The sequence below is a fragment of the Homarus americanus genome, unplaced genomic scaffold (genome assembly GCF_018991925.1).
Source record: "Homarus americanus isolate GMGI-L3 unplaced genomic scaffold, GMGI_Hamer_2.0 scaffold16430, whole genome shotgun sequence".
NCBI lineage: Eukaryota > Metazoa > Arthropoda > Malacostraca > Decapoda > Nephropidae > Homarus > Homarus americanus.
Genome location: NW_024729259.1, coordinates 828,258 through 848,216, shown reverse-complemented (window position 1 = coordinate 848,216; position 19,959 = coordinate 828,258). Strand labels below are relative to the sequence as shown.

The 19,959-nt window shown below is 38.9% G+C and overlaps 2 non-coding genes across 2 annotated transcripts; one reads left to right on the top strand and one right to left on the bottom strand.

Annotated features, from left to right (window-relative positions):
• The first annotated feature begins 6,489 nt into the window (after positions 1-6,489).
• Positions 6,490-6,561, top strand: Trnae-uuc. Its single transcript has one exon. It is a non-coding gene; the product is annotated as a tRNA-Glu (tRNA).
• A 278-nt stretch (positions 6,562-6,839) lies between these two features.
• Positions 6,840-6,912, bottom strand: Trnam-cau. Its single transcript has one exon. It is a non-coding gene; the product is annotated as a tRNA-Met (tRNA).
• Positions 6,913-19,959: the final 13,047 nt, after the last annotated feature.

Here is a 19,959-nt window from a genome sequence, read left to right as displayed (position 1 = left end):
CTAGGGAGCAGTGGTGGTGGTACTTGGTGTTTTGGCTCGGCCAATTGGTATTCCATATGGTCCTCCGTCTGCAGACTCTCATTGCTAAATGCATTTGAGGCCACCGGGTACTGATTATTAAGTACACCTCGCGGAGGATGACTGTGATTACTAATTTTATCTTGGAAGGTTTGATTGTTCAGTGTACTTAGGGAATGAACTGGTCTTGTAATCGGAGTGCTCTGTATACCCGATGGCTGTAGAGTTCTTTGATAAGTTTGTATACTTTGCGGCCCTAATGGCATTTGAGCATATGCCGGCCAGGGCCAGGCACCTTGATCTGTTTGTCTGATTGAAGGTCGCACTGGCCTCTGGCTCTGACCTAACGGCTCTTGGACCTGACCGACTTGTACATCTTGTGTGTTTTGCATCTGACTGGCTTGCAAATATAGGGGCCGCAGAGGCCTTTGATTCTGATTGATCTGTGGTGCTGGAGGTCGTAAGGGCATTTGATTCTGATTAGCCAGTGGTGCTGGAAGTCGTATAGGTCGTTGATTCTGATTGGTCTGTGGTGCTGGAGGTCGTAAGGGCCTTTGATTCTGATTGGTCTGTGGTGCTGGAGGTCGTAAGGGCATTTGATTCTGATTAGCCAGTGGTGCTGGAAGTCGTATAGGTCGTTGATTCTGATTGGTCTGTGGTGCTGGAGGTCGTAAGGGCCTTTGATTCTGATTTGCCTGTGGTCCTGGAGGCCGCAAGGGCCGTTGATTCTGATTGGTTTGTGGTCCTGGAGGACGCAGGTGCCTTTGAGTCTGATTGACCAGTGGTGCCATAGGTCGTATAGGCCTTTGATTCTGATTGGTCTGTGGTGCTGGAGGTCGTAAGGGGCTTTGCTTCTGATTGGTTAGTTGTGCTGGAGGCCGCAAAGGCTTTTGATTCTGATTAGTGTGTGGTGCTGGAGGCCGCAAAGGCCTTTGATTCCGATTGACCTGTGGTGCCATAGGTTGTATAGGCCTTTGATTCTGATTGGTTTGTCGTGTTGGCGGTAGTATGTGCCTTTGAGTCTGATTGGCCCGTGATCCTGAAGGCTGGCTGCAGTTTTTGTTTCCACCAGAGGACTGTATAGGTCTTTGGGTCTGAAAACTCTGTGTGTTTGCTGGACAAGGCAGCCTTTGCATTGCTGAGGCACCTTTTAGCATTGCAGAACTTTGTGCCTCTTGTTCAAAGTTAGACACTGTTGCATTTTGCTGCCTTAACTGCTGGTCGCCACGGTTACTGGAACACTGTTGTCGAAACTGATAGTTTTCCCAAGAAGTCTCCGTAACACACTGTGACGACTGGTCTAGGTCCTCTACACCCAGAGGCTCAGTGAAAGCATCGTCGTAGTTCTCGGCCGCAGCTTCGTATCCCCATGCGGAATTTTCCTTGCCTATTGCCGTCCTGAAGACCTCCATGTCAGGAAAAACATCTTGGTAGTCATTTTCCTGAAACTCTCCGGCGTTCTTAAATTCTTTCAACACATCCTCGTTGATCAAGTCATCTTGCTGGGGCTGGTAATCACTGAACATGGGTTGAGTGACGTACCTGTTTCGAGTGTGGGTTTCGTTTGTGTTAGTGATGGGTTGGAGTACATTGCGGGCAGCAGTCAACGTTGTGGAAGGCTTGGCAGGATATGGTGCAGGCAGAAGGCGAGGATGTGGTGTATATTTGAACTTTGAGAGACATGTTGTTCCGCCGCTCTCAGTCATCTAATGAAAGGAAACACATTTCAGAAAAAAAAGTGCAAATATATCTTCTTGATAATAGACGAGTATTAGTGACATAGATTCTACCATAGACAATGTTTTGTCATAAAAATGTAGCCATCACTGAATCGTAATAACTCCTAACCCCAAAATCCAACAACAGAAAATTAATACACGACCTATGCAACATGACAAACACAGGAGAGATTAGTGTGGGTGTGTGAGCCATGGGAGAGGGTAGCTTACCTTGATCTTCTTAACGGGTGTCTCGGGTAGCTGACTAGCTTTCTTGCGGATCTCCTTCACAGCCACTGATAATCCTAGGCTGCTGCTGCTGCTGCTCTCACCCCGCGCACTCACACCAACCTACCAGCGGAAGTAACTGTGATGAACGGAAGCATAAATACTCTACAAGTGACATAGCTTAATACAGTATATCACTCTTGTTAATCCAGTCATCAGAGGGACATTTGTAAGAGACAGATGAACAAACAAAACACCATTCACTCTTGCTACTGTGTAAGACCTTGATCAAGGTCCTTAGTGTGTAACATTCCTGAAAAAAAGGGAAGAACTACGAGTGTAAATGCGAGCGCTCTTGAACATGTAGCAAGGTGCAATTTTCTTCTTTAAATGGAAATATTGTATAGTGGAAACAAAACGTAATGTAACGCGAGCAATATTTCAACTATCGTACACGGATTTTATTTAACTCAACATAAATGATCATACAATAAAATTGAACGATTGATCAAGCTGCACAAATGCTCCGCCATCAGGGTCATGTTTTGCTGATATATATATATATATATATATATATATATATATATATATATATATATATATATATATATATATATATATATGCAAGTAAATCACTGTAGTTGTGATATATATATAGGAAAGATACGTGTTTTCTTCTTTCCTTGTATATAGCATATATATATATATATATATATATATATAATTTTACTTTATTTTTTTTATTAACACGGTAAGAAAAACCCATAATCAACCCTCGATAGACCCGCCATGGCCTCCCTCACCCACCTGACAGCACAGATCACGCTCGTTTAACTCTTGACTGTTTTCGGCCGCAACTTCATCCTCGACAACTTCATTCTTGCCTTGAGGAACTAATACACTCAGATGGGGCTGGAACACAAAAACTTTCTGCCCACGCCATTTATTTTTCACGTTCGTCTCCGTCAACCCCCCCGCCCCCCCCCCTTAAAAACACACACAAGAAAACATTGCTAACTTTTTATCATTGTGATGAGGATGATTAAGACAAAGTGGACCGTGATGTAAGTCCTAATATAAGATTATGTAACTGTAGGGAGGAATTCGGCGTCAGTTAACAAGTCCGCCCAGCAATTCTACTTTGTGATGTAACGCTCCCTTAGCCTAGCAGAGCCATCTGTATTCAACACCGTGAGGACACACCCCCAAGGACTGCATAAGGCATAAAACAAAACTACTTCTGTTTTCCCAATGAGGAGATCTTGTGATAGCATGACATTATTACTACGCCCATCACACTTATGAGCTGTATAACCAGAGTTCTGTACTATTTATACTTTTCATTGTTGGCTACTAGTGTGTGTACTAATGTAGAAAATGCGTTTCAGGACCATAGTTGTAATATCGCAGTTATACATTACAGCCAACATAATTCTTATCCGCAATTACAGCCCTAACTGTGTAAGGTTTCTAATTAACCACAGCTAAGGGGTTGTTAATCTGCTACCATTGCAACTAAAACATTGATCAATTACTAACTCCCAGAGGTGAGAATTTGCTCAAACTTGCAAATCACAGCGCCAGATTAGGACTATTTCCAATTATATGACTGGCTATAATTACTACCACACTTAATTGTTAGTCTGTAACCACTACCACAAGAGCTAAAAGGTTTCTAATTTATAAATACAGTACCAACCCCAGCTAAAACGGTACTCGGTTATAACTACTGTACAGTATTACTAGTATAGCTGAATCATTTCTCCTCTAAAACTACAGCATTGAACACAACTTCGAAATACCTACCGCAGTTAAATTGTTTCTCATCAACAACGATTACCTCAGCTGATGTAATCGTTGTAGGTAAATGTTTTAGCAAATATATTACTAATCATTACATACTACAGCTAATAATTATTCCTAATCCACCAATCACTTTAAGGATGATTAAATAATTCTCCAACATGAAACACACACACACACACACACACACACACACACACACACACACACACATTGTTTATCTACCTTGCAGCACTTGTGGGCGCAGGAGTGCTTGTCTCCGCAGGTATGATAGCAGGCACGTCTACCCCCCTCACTGCTGTGTCCGTCGCCAACCTCACACTCGTCGTCTGCATCGTTAATAAGTGTGAGAGGAACAGGTAACAATCAGTAGGTGTGAGAGGAACAGGTGACAGTCAGTAGGTGTGAGAGGAACAGGTGACAGTCAGTAGGTGTGAGAGGAAAAAGCGACAGTCAGTAGGTGTGAGAGGTACAGGTGACAGTCAGAAGGTGTGAGAGGAACAGGTGACAGTCAGTAGGTGTGAGAGGTACAGGTGACACTCAGAAGGTGTGAGAGGAAAAGGTGACAGTCAGTAGGTGTGAGAGGAACAGGTGACAGTCAGTAGGTGTGAGAGGAACAGGTGACAGTCAGTGGGTGTGAGAGGAACAGTAGACAGTCAGTCAGTATGTGTGAGAGGAACAGGAGACAGTCAGTAGGTGTGAGAGGAACAGGAGACAGTCAGTAGGTGTGAGAGGAACAGTAGACAGTCAGTAGGTGTGAGAGGAACAGGAGACAGTCAGTAGGTGTGAGAGAAACAGGTGACAGTCAGTGGGTGTTAGAGAGGACAGTTAACAGTCGGTAAGTGGAAGGGTAAAAGTACCAGCCAGTACAGTATTTGGAAGAATAAATGTGTGGACTATTTTCTGTTAGTTTGTATAGAGAAAAATAAAGTGACTCTTTTACAGTAAAAAAAAATGAAGAAAAATTATATCATAGTTAATAGAAAGTTAAAATACGCCAAAACTGAAGGTACAATCCGTATATTAAAAGATAAGAAAATGAACTATAAAAACATTGAAAGATTTTCACTGTTACTCTCAATACTGTATACACAAGTTTAAGGCCTGGGCCAGTGGATTCTATACAGTCAACCTTTCAACAAAGGGATACGCGAGGCTCTTACATCAACACAGTCAACAGAAGGGAGAGCTAAGTGCCCCGCAGCACATCCTTTAGTACACGAAGGGGTAAAAGCCTGGACCACATAAGTTGATTATTCATAAATACCATTAAAAAATAACTATACCTACTTACCACAACGTATAAAGGAGAGACAAACTTATAACGCTCAACATTACCGATCTTTAACAAAAGAATCCAGTACACATATATAAGAAACAAGACGATAACATCCGCAATACACATCACATACACTTTGAAATACCAAACTTCCTCAGAGCCAGATTAAGGTAACCAAGATGTCTGATTTAATATTTATATATTTTACGGATTCAAAATACACCACTGAAAATGTATATATTCTCTTTCTAGCGTTCAGTGTTTTGACCTTCAAGATCAGATTAATATTACATTTCCCCGCCAAGTTTATCTTAATATTGTACATACGACTAGTACGAGTAGATACGTTGGCGTGTGTTGTTCCATGTTCACAGCGTCTCTTGGCACTTATACAGTAATCATTTAAGGTACTAGGTTAGGTTAGGTTAGGTACAAGGACTCCTCTATCAATCAAGATGAGAGAGAGACGTACATTAGTGAACCTTAAACCCCTGGCCACTAAAACAAAACCCTTAAAGCGATAACATTAAAAACACGGGAAGAAGATTTATTACACTGCTGTAAAAGCCTCAGGAAGAAAAAGCTACACAAGCCATGGAACTTAAATGGAGCAAAAACAATGCAAAAAACCGAAGCAATTACACGGTAGAGGGAGGAAGTGGCTAGGTTGTCGTACACACCGGTTGGGTTAAGCAAAGAAACGTAGGAAAATATCGTACGGGACTAAATTTTACTCTTATGTCAATCAGCATGAAATTAATAAACATGTATAGTTTGATTATTACTATAACACAAAATCCATTGTTTAATAACGAAGATATGCATTAGAATATTTAATTTTTAAGTCTTGTTGTGCTCTTATTTGTGTACTTCGTGCAATACATCTTTAAGTCGCAGAATTTATATAACGCTTTCATTCATATTCTTAAGACTCTCCGTAAGTTTAAGGAGGCCAACACAAGCTTTACTCCAGTCACATGGAATAATTAGCCAATCAGAGCAAATAGGTTAGATCAAACACTGGAGTTCTGTTTGATCTAACCTGTTCATCAGTACATAATAATGTACCTTACCTTAAATTAAATGTATAAATTGTACCTTTTCCTAATGCTCTAATATATTTGTCCATTGTCTGTCCTCAGGTTTTGGTACTTTTTTTTTTTTTACTCAAAGCTGACATTCATTTCTCTTGCAAATTAGCGTAAAAAAAAACATTAATTTTCACCAAAAACTGCTAATTTGCACACAAATGGAGGTCAATTTGGAGTAAAACACCCCCCAAAAAATATAAATCTATTCTCATACTAAAGAAATCAACCAACTTACCTTACCTAACCTACACTTTCCAGGTACTTCAAATGTTCCTAGATACAAATTCATGTCAAATATTATATTCATAAACAAGGAAATGTAGAATTATAATCGAATGTGATTAATATCAGATCCCATGTGGTCTAGTGGCTAGGATACCTGGCTTTCACCCAGGAGGCCCGGGTTCGATTCCCGGCATGGGAATAAATTTTCTTCTAAAAAGATGTTTGGAAAATACAAAACGTTTATGCAATCTTAGCATGTTAATAACAACTTCAATTACTAAAGAATATGTTCATGTAGGTCGTTTGAGATAATGTACTTATAAAACCATGTTATATGCCTTATGATACAATTATAGTTATCTTCTCAGTACAATCAACACTACCACTTATTTCTATATCTCGTTAAAATTTTACGATAAAAACAAATTAATGGATGATTGATTATTCTGTGCATTTACTTTCCCTTTGAAAATGACTTGCCCCGAGTGAGGATCGAACTCACGACCTTGAGATTATGAGACTCACGCGCTGCCTACTGCGCCATCGAGGCTTATTGACATTGAAATTTTCACTTTATCTATAATTTTATAGCAGGACTCGTGAACACTACGATCTGATGGAGGTGGTTAAAGTGGAGATATTGATGGCCAATATCATTAGAATGAGATTAATTAGTGATAATAAGCTTTCAAAGGCTTTCTTATGCTACCCTTAATTGACTCGACCTGCTATTTACCTGTTTGTATTTATGAACTGTTCATGTACAGTACTGTACTAGCTGAACTAAGTGAACCTTTATAACGATTGTACTGAATAAATATCCATCTGGGACAGAATCGTACAACAAACAACTTTTAAATCTTAAAAAAAATCGTCTGTTTTATGAATTTATTTTCCATCCTGCATTTTTTTTATTTATTATTAATTTAGTTTTTTTTACCGGGATTAGCCCACCCGGGCACAGGTCACTAACCCAAATCGGGACCTGGGGGCGAAAATGTAATAATAATAATAATAATAATAATAATAATAATAATAATAATAATAATAATAATAATAATAATAATAATAATAATAAAGAACCATAAAGAAATAAAAAATATCAAGAGTGAGAAATGATAGATATATGTTGTGTTGTCAATGGTAAGAGAAACAATTGAGACCTGCAATTGTGTGTAAATGAGGCAGAAAGTCAGATCAGCAACCTGGGACTTGGTCACAATTTTTGTGATGCCATATGGCAGCAGGGTCTACCATTAGACAACACATTATGCTTCCAATATCTTCCCAGGCGGTAGTACCCCCCTGTTTGGTAGCTGCCTACTACCTATTAGATGATTTGATAGGGTAGTTGGTCGTTTAGTTAAGTTAAATCGCAAAAAAAACAGACGATAGACCAGTGGGATATAAACTTTTAACAACTACATAATTTGAACACTGTAAATAACTATACCATCTTACATCGATAACTTACACCATTTGCGGGTATCCTGTTGTCTGTTGATCAAAAACTTAGTTCTACACAATATTAATGATTAAATATTTTGAAGATATGAAGCGAATGATGGAGCGAGACACTTACCATTGGGGTGGTGTGAGGCAGAAGTAACAGGGGCAGCTGGGAGGATGGAGACAGCTGGACGTGGGAGGTAGCGGGGGGTGTAACAACTCTGCACGTCCAGACCAGCTGATCAATGTCAACAAACATGCGGAGAGTTAATGACCCTTCTCGTTCTGCTTCCATGTAAATTTTCACCTTTTTTCTCCTTTACTTATCAAATTCTTTACATATTTATCAAATTATCAACTCAATTTTGATACAGCACATATATGTAATAAAACGAAGAGCTATTTCATTATTGATGCAGAAGACCTTATTAAGTAACAAATACCAATAATGAGTTGAGGTAGTGGTGAAGTAAACACAAGTACAGTACTGGGTTTAAAAAGATGATAATGCTTACATGTACTGGACTTTGAATGTCAATGCAAGTACTGAATTGAATTGAATTGAAACAGTTAGCCAGAAAAACACAGTGGATAAAAATAACAATATTAACATGGCTGAGCCAGTTGAGAACCTGAGCTCTCTTTTAGGCACCTGATATATACTATACATTTATCTCAAGGAAGTATTATGTAACATTTAGTATCATCTGGAATAGTACAATAGCATGGTGGTAATAAGAACATCTCATAATGTTACCACAGTTATCACTTCAATATTTATTTATTTTATTTTATTTTTTTTTGTACTGGATAATGGAAATAAGTACTGGGGTTTAGGTAGTATAATACTGGGTTATTGTACTGGATAGCGAAAACAAGTACAGACTGGGGTTAAGGTAGTGCTATAGGTTTTGGTAAGTAAGTGGTCACAGAATCGTAAGACACAAGAGAGAGGAACTATAGTTTGCCTCACCCCAGGTTTCGGAGATGAAATTAATGGCCAGTTCATCCCCCGCCTGGGCTCTGGACACCTTCGCTAACCGCGTCGCTGTCCCTGTCACCATCAGTCCTGGGTCTCTGTATAAACAACATTCACGTTCAATTGGTCATTAATGATAAACCTAATTCTGAGTATAACCAGGATGATAGATCAATTTATATATAAGAAAACCTTAATTTACCATTATTAATACTGCCACACTTTTTGCAGTCTTAATATTTACAGTCAGCCATCATAGCCACTTAAGAAATATGTCCAAACACTGACTTTAAATTACAGTTATTGTCCTTTATAATGGATGAATATGGGGAAAAGTTATAAGGCTTTCTTTGTTGACAGAAATATGATATACCTGTACTGTACACCATGAGCAGTTACCTTTAAAAATCATAATTTCTGCCCTAAAACAAACAAATAAAATAAAATCACCGATAAAATGGGTAAAACAAACCAGCTGCTTTCCGCCCTTCTAACAATATTTTTTTTTTGTCACTTTCTCCCTCCTCCTTCACTTCTTCCTCAAGGCCAACTCTCCCTCACCTCACCTCGCCTCGCTTCTTAGGAGTACTAGTTGTTGTGTTGGTTATGGTGGTAGTGATATCATTATTGGCATTATCATCTTGTAGTAGTAGCATTAGTAGAAGAAGTTGTGGTCGCAATAATAGTGGTAGCAGTAATAGTAGTAGTTGCAATAAGTAGTAATAATGATAGTAGCATTAGTTGTAGTATTTATAGAAGGAATATAATCAACGTCGTATTATTCTTGTCCATTTCACCATCGTTTACACAGCCTTGGTAATCCACCCCATCCAACCAATTACAAAAATAGATAAACCAAAACCATGTGTAATGTCTTGACTAACGTGAGGCGTTGGTTGTAGACGAGGTTGTTGTCAGCGTCGCCGAGGATGAGTCTGCAGGAGTGGTGTTTGGGGGTGGTAGCACCGCCTCTCCCACTCATCAACTCCTGGTAATTGGCCACGCGCACCGTCACCCGTACCTCGCTATGTTCAACACTCACCTTCAGGAAAGTAATTTAGTTTTATATACTTTGTTCTTGATACGAAAAAAGCACAACCATATAAACGCACATATTAAGTAAAATTATACACATAGAACATATTCGTAAACACATACTATACACAAATTCATAAATACACAAACAAATATCCTCATAAACAAACGCAAGTATCCACAGTCAAATGAGAGTATACAAACTCAAATATAAAACACACACACACAGACCTGGTTCAGCTGTTGGAGAGTGAGCTCGTAGCGGGGCAGTCTCACCGCCTGGTCACGGATGCGGTTACCGAAGGGCGGCTGTCTGTTGAGGATCTGACGGAGGAGGTCCAGTTGTAAATTGAAATGTCACCTTTGATGGAACCCATCACTAAAGTATTGTTATTAATATTATTGCTATTTTTGTAATTAATCGAGATAGGTTTTTAACAGGTTATAATGGAACCCAAACAAACAGTAGGCAAGTTACCAGCTCGATGTCCCTGGGTGAACAGGCTTCAAGGGCGCTGAAGGAGGTGATCTTGGACCGCACGAAGGAAGCGCTGAGGGCTGGGCCGATCCTCTCTAGCTGGCGGGTGACGTATCTGCTGTTCTCCCACAGGCGGCTGGAGAAACACTTACACAGAAGGGTCGTGTTCAGCTGCAGTTCGTAATCTTTCCGTGTCGCCCCGTACTCCGCCAGGCCTGTACACACCAACAAATTGATTTGTTGTATATCAAAAAGTTTAACGAAACTAACCCATCGTCTGCTATACTACGTTCTCAGTACAGTGTGTGTGTGTGTGTGTGTGTGTGTGTGTGTGTGTGTGTGTGTGTGTGTGTGTAGGCGAATAAGGCGTTTATAAACTTCGCGTATGCAGTATAACCAATCTTATGGAGGTCTTTTCATCATGACGGGGAAGGGAAAGGAACGGAGCACTAAAATCTATAACAAGGGCTCGTCTAATCTGTCCCCACACTCTTAATATTACCACCTGGATGAAACCCAACGTCACCTCAGCTATACGAGTTATGTGGTGTATCATTACCTTACTCTGGCGAACCTCATCTGTGTCCTGTTACTTCTTTCTCCTCCAGTCACACCACTCAGCCCTCTCCCTCCTCCTCCAGCCACACCACTCGGCCCACTCCCAGCCACACAGCCACAGCTCTCAGACCTCTCCTTCCACCATCCATCCCCCCTCTCTAATAACATGCAACACAAGCCTTCACGAGTCATTTATACAGGTCTCGCCATATCTATCTAAAGTCACATAACTATGAGTTTTTTAATATATAATACAAAATCTCCATTCACACACACACACACAAACACGCACATTTGGCTTGTCGGAAAATATATTAATTACTTGTACATAAAAAAACTAAACAAAACCCTCGCCTGACATAAAACCAACAGAGGTTAACCTAACTAGATTGTTGGTTGTAGCACTTGTGAGTCCTCCCCCATTATAATTTTCATAGATCTTCCTTTTTCACACCTCAGTGACCCTGAGTTTTTACTGTTCCTTAATCGGTATCAATATTCCCACGATGATGATGCTAGTGTCATTCCCTTAGATGTGCTAGATCGTATGTGTTACACCCCATTTACAAAAAAACACTCACAATACACAACCTGTCACAAATATTAGACAGAACACGACAAAAAGAAAACACTCACAATACACAACCTGCCACAAATATTAGACAGAATATAACCAAAAAACTCACAATACACAACCTGTCACAAATATTAGACAATAAAAAAAAGTACATAACGCAACACAACCTAACCTAACCTAACCTAATCTATCATACATTTCAACATTTATACCGATTTATCATCAATAACGTACAATCTAAAGTCGTATATATGATCGATGACCATAGACGCCAGAAGCCAGACAGCCAAGGACACCAAGTACAGATTTAGGTATAATGGACAAGTACAGTAATTTACAGTATCATAGAAAATTACAACCCGCATACAAAGATGGACCTCAGTTTGCCTTGGTCTCGGTGGGCACTTTAGCGATATGTATTGTAGTCTTGTGCTGACACCAGAACATTTACTCTTTCGTCATGGGCATGCGTACGTGAGAATGAAGAACTGAGATTGATAAGAGATGAGGGAGGGTTGTGTGTGTGTGTGTGTGTGTGTGTGTGTGTGTGTGTGTGTGTGTGTGTGTGTGTGTGTGTGTGTGTGTGTGTGTGTGTGTGAGTACTACTGAGACACTATAATAATTTTCTTCTAAGATTGATCTAAACTTTTGTGTAATATCAACATCTTAACCTAACCTAACCTAACCTGTTCCTAAGCCGTGTTAAAAGTTATATTTATCATTTTATTGTATCTGTCAGGCCCTTACAGTACTTCTAACTGTTGTGTTGAGTCTTAACTGATAAGTTTATGTGGCCTATGTGTAAATGGTGCAGGTCAAGGAAGAGGCAGGAGAATAGATTGTGGGGCGTCCTGAGGAAGGACACGTGAGAGGCGGCAGGTCATGTTACTGTGGTGGTCTGAGGACGCCAGATCAGCCTCCCTGTCAGTACTCCCCCCCCCCCCCCCCCCCCACACACACACCACATACTTTGTTTCCATATATTTTAAACAACAAAAGATGTGCAAATACAAAAACAGAGACAATGATAACAGAAAACAAGCTCAACCCAACAGGTGTGTACTAATGAAGCAGTCATATCAACGGGTCTCATAAAAATTATGAACCCCGGCTTATTACGCCTAATGATTAAACACCCTAACGGTAGTGGGGGGAGTGTAATGTAATTTATTACCGTGCGAAACAATTAAAGTATTTAATAATAATCATAATAATAATAATAATAATAATAATAATAATAATAATAATAATATTAATCCAGTATACAAAATAAATAATATTAATAAAATAATTATACCATAATAATAATAATATTAATCCCGTATACAAAATAAATAATATAAATAATAATAATCCCGGTGTACAGTAAGTCGAGAAAAAATCGGTGCTGTGGGTCTGTATACTGTACATGTCTCGTGTGTCAAGTGTCATGCTTCATGGTCTGGGTTTATCAACAAACTTGTACTTGTGCAACAGTGAGAGTTTTGTCCTATATAACTGAACAATACCTGGGGGTGACAAGTAAAGGTCAAGTGCAACAGCGAGTAAGGAAGACGTTTAGGGTAGTGATAATTATAAATTACACTAATTTTAAATAACTGACAAATATAGTAAGTTTAACACTTAGGGATCAACTGGAGATTAGACACGAACTTCTTATACCCGAAGATTAACTATCCTATAGTTGCCTGGGGATTAGACTAAGTTTGATTAAGTTATCATTAGGGTGGTTAATCTTCAGGTGAAATAAGCTGGGAGTGTCTAACACAACACAGGAAAACTGAGCTAATATACACCCGGCCGACCCATCACCATGCAACTACAGACCGGTAACAATAATTATGGTGATGAATAAAACAAAAAATACGAGCCGGTAAGTCGGGGTATCAGATATAAGGTCAACCATATAGGGGGGGGGGGGTTAAGTTAAAAGGCTAAGGAGCTCACATTGCCAGTATGTCCCACCGTCTATTAGTATTAGGGCACATTAACACTAGACTCCTATCCTAATTGTCAATTTAGGTTAGGTCGGCGCCTATCAGGACTGGGGGCCATTTAACTAGTCACCGTTGAACCAGACCCACCAGACATCACAGATATATCATATCTAACATAACATAACATAACATAACCTAGTCATGTACTGCACAGGTATATCCGAACTGCACCTGCAGACTCTACAAATTAAATTTTAAAATTATCGTAAACACGGGATATTTCTTTCACGGTAAGTTAGTGTCTGCAGCGTGGTAGTGGTAGTGTTATCAGCGAGCACTTGATCCTGTGAGCCCGGGTGTCGTCCATTAAGATAACATATTAATAAATCATGGAGATAGGAGATAGTTGTGGGATGAAAGCTAAATTCGTGAACGTCATCTATTGGTCGTAGAGCTAGGTAATAAATGTTAAAGTCTCTCCCTCCCTCTTATCTGACACTAGCTGTTTCTTGATCACTTGAGTCAGGGTGTGAATTAGGGTGCGATGTGTAAGTCGTGCTAGGGATAATCTTGGGAGTAGATGTCACATGCTTTATCTGTTGCTTGGGGCATCCGCAGATATTCGGGATGGTAAGCCAATGGCAGTATGAATAGGGTGTGTGTGTGTGTGTGTGTGTGTGTGTGTGTGTGTGTGTGTGTGTGTGTGTGTGTGTGCCCGGCAACAGCATCTCACCCACTGTTAGTACATAATGAGTGGAAATTAATGATCGTCTTATTCTCTCTACATGTGTATACAAAACTATGTGAGACAATGGTACATATAGTGAGCCTGAGTGGAATTTGTGTATGAGTGTGAAACAGCATTATCTTCAGAGGCTCTCAGTTAACTTATACTTAAAAGAAATATTACTCAAGTTTCAAAGCTTGATGTTATACAGTACAGTAATTGAGAACGGGCTGGAAAATGCAATGTCATTATTATCATTATTGTCATTATTGTATCACCATACAGGGTCTGATGAGATATGTTACGTGTAAAAATATACATTTGTTTGTTATTGTATAAATATTGTGGATGTAAGAATTTATTGTACTAAAATAAATATATTTCGTATAAAAATTATTGTTGCGCATGTAGGCAGGCATTTGTCTCTTCAGACACAAAAGACATTGTTAATTTGTTGTTGTGGCGGTTGCAGTAACGTACGTTCTGGACTAGAAAATTTTATATTCTGTACATGTATGTGGGCAACTTGACATTTGTCCCTTGTGGTCGCTGGCTGGACGGACTGGAGAACTTTGTATTGGGTTCGTGCTGATTTGGAGGGTTATGATGTGAGTTTGAGTTAACATTATTTTTGATTGGAGCAGTATTCATTAACAGTATAGATTACAATAACAATTATAAGGTTCTTGTTAAATATTTTTGGATCTAATGTATATTTTATATTTGTGTTTGCATGTTTGTTTATTGTATGTTATTTCCCAGGTTGAAACCTACTTCAAATAAAGTGGTGTGACTGCAGCTCTGACTTTATATTGGTACGACCCAACAATTATTATTATTATTATTATTATTATTATCATTATTATTATTAGCAATAGTAGTAGTTGTAGTAGTAGTAGTATAAGCAAAATTAAAAAGAATTTTATTAATACTGTAGTAGACGAAATAATGAGTTATCCCATCACATTTTCCTACATAAGAATCCCAACCAAATAGATTTATCCCTCCTGATTTCTGATTGTTGATAAATGGTTTATTTACTAACTTAGAGTATGAGTTTAAAGACAATTGCTGATGAACCGTAGTAGTAAATTTCATCACCAACACCATCCTCTTCTGTTACGTAAATAATGACGGCTGGTATATGCACAGAGGGTAGTTGAATCTGTACTGATTAACTCATCTTCCAAGAGGTCCAGTGAGAAGACATCCCCAAATGGGTCCAGTATTAGTACAGTACTGGAGAAAACCCGCGTGTGTGTGGGAAAACCTGTGATGCTGGGGAGGGTCATTCTGAACAACACCCTTCTCGTATCTAACCCAAGCGGCAGTGGGTATTGAACAGGAGTCAAGTGATGAAAAGCCAAAGTATTTCAACTGTATCAAGAGTTTGTGAAAAGCTCATAAGTGATAAGTAGAATTTGTGCTTAATTTCTATAAACGTATTTCACACATTGATTCATATTCAAAATCTTCTTTCACACAAACTTAAATGCAATAAAAACATAATCCCAGATTTATATATCGTTTTTTATTTAGACACGTTACTCGTTCAGTACTTGGCTTATCTGGGAGAAAGCCACGAAGACCACTACAGTACAGTATTAGGAAAAACGACCATTACCGCTCACTCCTCTATTAAACTTTTCATTTATTATCTGGCAACGAGCAAACTTAACCTAACCTAAAGATTCTACGGTAGGTCACATTACGGTGGTATGGGTCCCCTGAAAATTAAATTGTTAGTACATATGCAATAGGTACTGTACAATGTACATTCTATATATTATGTACTATAGTAACAATACTGTACATGTTGCATCAGTAAATTTTTCATATATTATTGAAAACTTAACTGAATAAATATCTATCAGCCTATTCAACCGTCTTGGAAGTATTGTCTGTAGTATTCATCTTAGTACCGACCGTTTTGTGGGAGAGCGAGGCCTAATAATCAATAGTAAATGCAAGTTATACACCAAAGAAAATGCGCTTAACATCGGAGGGACCAAAGAGAACGAAACGTGAAAGAACACAAACTAAAGTAATATGGCGCTAACTTAACACTGTACAATTTGTTCATCTCCAGTTTGATATTTTAAAGACAATAATAATAATAGTGTTCATATCACCTTCACTACTGGATTAGGCTACGATGTACAATGTTTTATAAATCGTGCTGGTGGGGAAGGAGGGTGACTTACATTTAGTGACGCGTTGTCCAGTGCGCATGATCTTGGTGTTTTCCTGATTCAAGCCGGGGTCTGTGATGGTCTGACTCCCCAGCGTCGCTTGTATCAAGCTGTTCACGATGACACCAACCAAGAGAAACTTAATTATACTCATACTGGCAAATATCAATGAGTATAATGTCTAACCTATTTACCCCAGAATTATACTCATCAAAATATTTAAATTAATCTACCTTAGCTAGTTCATAATTATATTTAACCTTAGTCATACCTATTATTTCAAGTTCGGTATTATAGTCATATTAAATCACTATTATCTACCCTTGCCTGTTCAGATCATAAATTCTACTTACATCGAAACATCCTAATTTTAGCTATTCATTTTACGAATTGATGTTAAGATAAGAACACGACAGTAAGAGATACAATACTGACCAGTTGATCTTGTGTTCTCGGGTCTTGATCTTACCCTTGATGGGGAAGCGTATAGAGGTGGTCTGACTCTTGTTTATCTCGTTCAACACTCGCTTCTCCGACATCCTCACCTGCAGGAAGACTACAGTAATCAAACACGAGGTAACACTTCAACGATCGAGTATCATGAGCCCTGACCTTGGCTCTGACACATCACGTCTGTATCAACTTATTAGATACGATGATTCTGTGCCTTCATCTTCCTCAACATCAATCATTGTCATTATCATAAATCATCATTATTTATATTATTTTATTTTATATTCAAAAGCTCAAGGTATTAACGAAGCTGTCATATATATATACTGTATATATATATATATATATATATATATATATATATATATATATATATATATATATATATATATATATATATATATATATATATATATATATATATATATATATATATGGCTGGTATTATAAGTTAATTTTCTAACTAAAGAACCCTAAGAAAGGAAACGAAAGACAACAAGACTTAATAAGATTTCTGAATATTGTGGCAACAGCACCTGGTCCGGTTCCCATCACTGAGGGACTACAGAACCGGCAAAACACTCAACACAGAAGACAAGACCAGAGGAGGTAGCCTGGTACAGTAAGTTTCATGGGGCAAAAAATATTCAAATATAGCGATTAATAGAGATGAAAACAAAAAACATTAAATCTTACCTTAATGTCCCAGAACTCTCGGCAGCCTGACACCATCTCCACCAGCTCCTTCAGGCTCTCGTCTCCTTTTAGCTGTGGAAATAATATGAAAGTAATAATAATCCTTAATTAACAAGATAGTAAAGTATTGAGCAGTAATACAAGTCTCCTACCTGTTTAAGACAAAGCAATCGCCAAAGGGTGGTGTACAGTGGTGTATGATGGTGTACAGTGATGTATGATGGTGTACAGTGATGTATGATGGTGTACAGCGGTGTATAATGGTGTGCAGCGGTGTATGATGGTGTACAGCGGTGTATGATGGTGTACAATGTTGTATGGTGGTGTACAGCGGTGTATAATGGTGTACAGCGGTGTATAATGGTGTACAATGTTGTATGGTGGTGTACAGCGGTGTATAATGGTGTACAATGTTGTATGGTGGTGTACAGCGGTGTATAATAGTGTACAATGATGTGTGGTGGTGTACAGGAGTCGATTCACGTGTCTATAGTATACACTCACCTGTATGAAGGTCTTCATGGTGATGAATGAGACACAGTATCTGGCCATGAGTCGTCCAGGAGTGGTAGGCTTCACATCTATCTCACTCTGTAGGATAAGTCCAGCCTGGGACAGCGCGTTCACCTCCCTCGTGCACATCTCTGTAACATGATACCAGTTTAACGATACACCGCTTCGACACGATACTGGCTTAGTGATATAAATGCACATAATACCTACCTTGCACTTCACGCCGTTTCAATAACAAAAGTGGTATCGTAACTAAGATATGAATTCAAGATGTACAGTCGCGGACAAAAGTTTGCTCCCCGTGGTGAAACTGAGTCACGGGAATGAGTCTCCGAATTGACTTACCCTGACTGTTTCATCTCATTTGGGGTTGATACTGCTTCCTTTCGAGCGGGAGCGAACTTTTGACCCCGACTGTACAGCAGGCCCATTTCTTAAGCCTAATCATATATACACAAAGTACATACAAAAATAAATTAACTTGTGATTACTTAACATCTCCCCCCCCCCCAGCTGGCCCGCGGCGTAAAAAAAAATTAAATAATATAAAATAAACTAAATAAAAAAAAAAGTGAGGACGTTGAGCCTGGAGTGTTTAGCTTGACATACGGTGCTGCCAGCAAAGACACACACGGGAGGGCGGGACACTCACGCCGGAGAAATTATGGATTACCTCATATACTCAACACTGGTCACGGTCTGTAAACAACAACATTGCCTTTGTCTATTTGTGTATTATATAGTGATCAATGTTGTTGTTTTGGATTAAGGTGTTTTAAATCCCCGGAGCAAGTCTTCTTAGTATTATTTTATTATGAATACTATTTTATAGAAGATATATTTTTAACATTTAGAACAACACAATTTAAGGTTAGTTACAAGTCATGATTTTCTTATGACAAAAATATATATTATGACGACTCAGTATATTTATCAGGATGAAAATCACACCAACTTATTCAAAAACACACTCATTATGACTCTCCAATGATACTCTGATAAGAATAATAAATATGTATAATAAAGAATGTAGTTTAATGTATCATAAAATCCAGAACCCAAAGTAACCTTTAAATACACGAGTGCCTAAACAAACGTCAGCACCCATCAGAAGTAAGTTTCTTGGATCACCTGAAGAGTTACCACCCCACAGAGTCCGCCTGAAGAATCATCACCTCGCCCATAATATAACCTAACCCCACCTGAAAGATCATCACCCCGGCCGACTCTAGGGTGACGATTCTTCGGGTGATCCCTTCTCGTTTTACAGGATCATGTTTAATGTTGTACGACCAAGTGTGTTGTGCCGTTGACATTTACAGTATACCTCACTGACCATCAGGAGCAACACACATCACCCAACATTTTAATTAATGACGAACGATAAATACCACGTCTACTCTGTGTGTGTGTGTGTGATGTGTGTGTGTGTGTGTGTGTGTGTGTGTGTGTGTGTGTGTGTGTGTTTGTGTGTGTGTGTGTGTGTTGTGTGTGTGTGTGTGTTGTGTGTGTTGTGTGTGTGTGTGTGTGTGTGTGTGTGTGTGTGTGTGTGTGTGATGTGCATTGTGTGTGTGTGTGTGATGTGCATTTAAAACATTATGTCCTCGTTCTCTTTCTTAACTAAATTCATCTAACCCAACTTCAGCAAGATTATCGCAGACTAACGTTGTCTGACCAATAAAACAATTACACGATATAATTCATGGTAAAGTGACCATCCAAGGTCGTAGTGAATGTTCTCAGTCATCCCATCTCACAACACTCGGATTTGTTGTTATTTTATCATTTAATTTTAATTTGGACAAATAATCCAGTTAACCCAGGCTATAGGCTAGGTTGGGTTGTTATAATGTAACTACTGCGTTTCAACAACTAAGCTTTGCCTTTAAGCGTGCAATTAAAAATGTCGCGAGATAAAACTCCTGTGTGCTAGGTTAGGTTAGGTTAGGTTGAGTTAGCTTAGATTAGTGTAATGAGGGGATTTAGAGGTAGAAGATATAGAA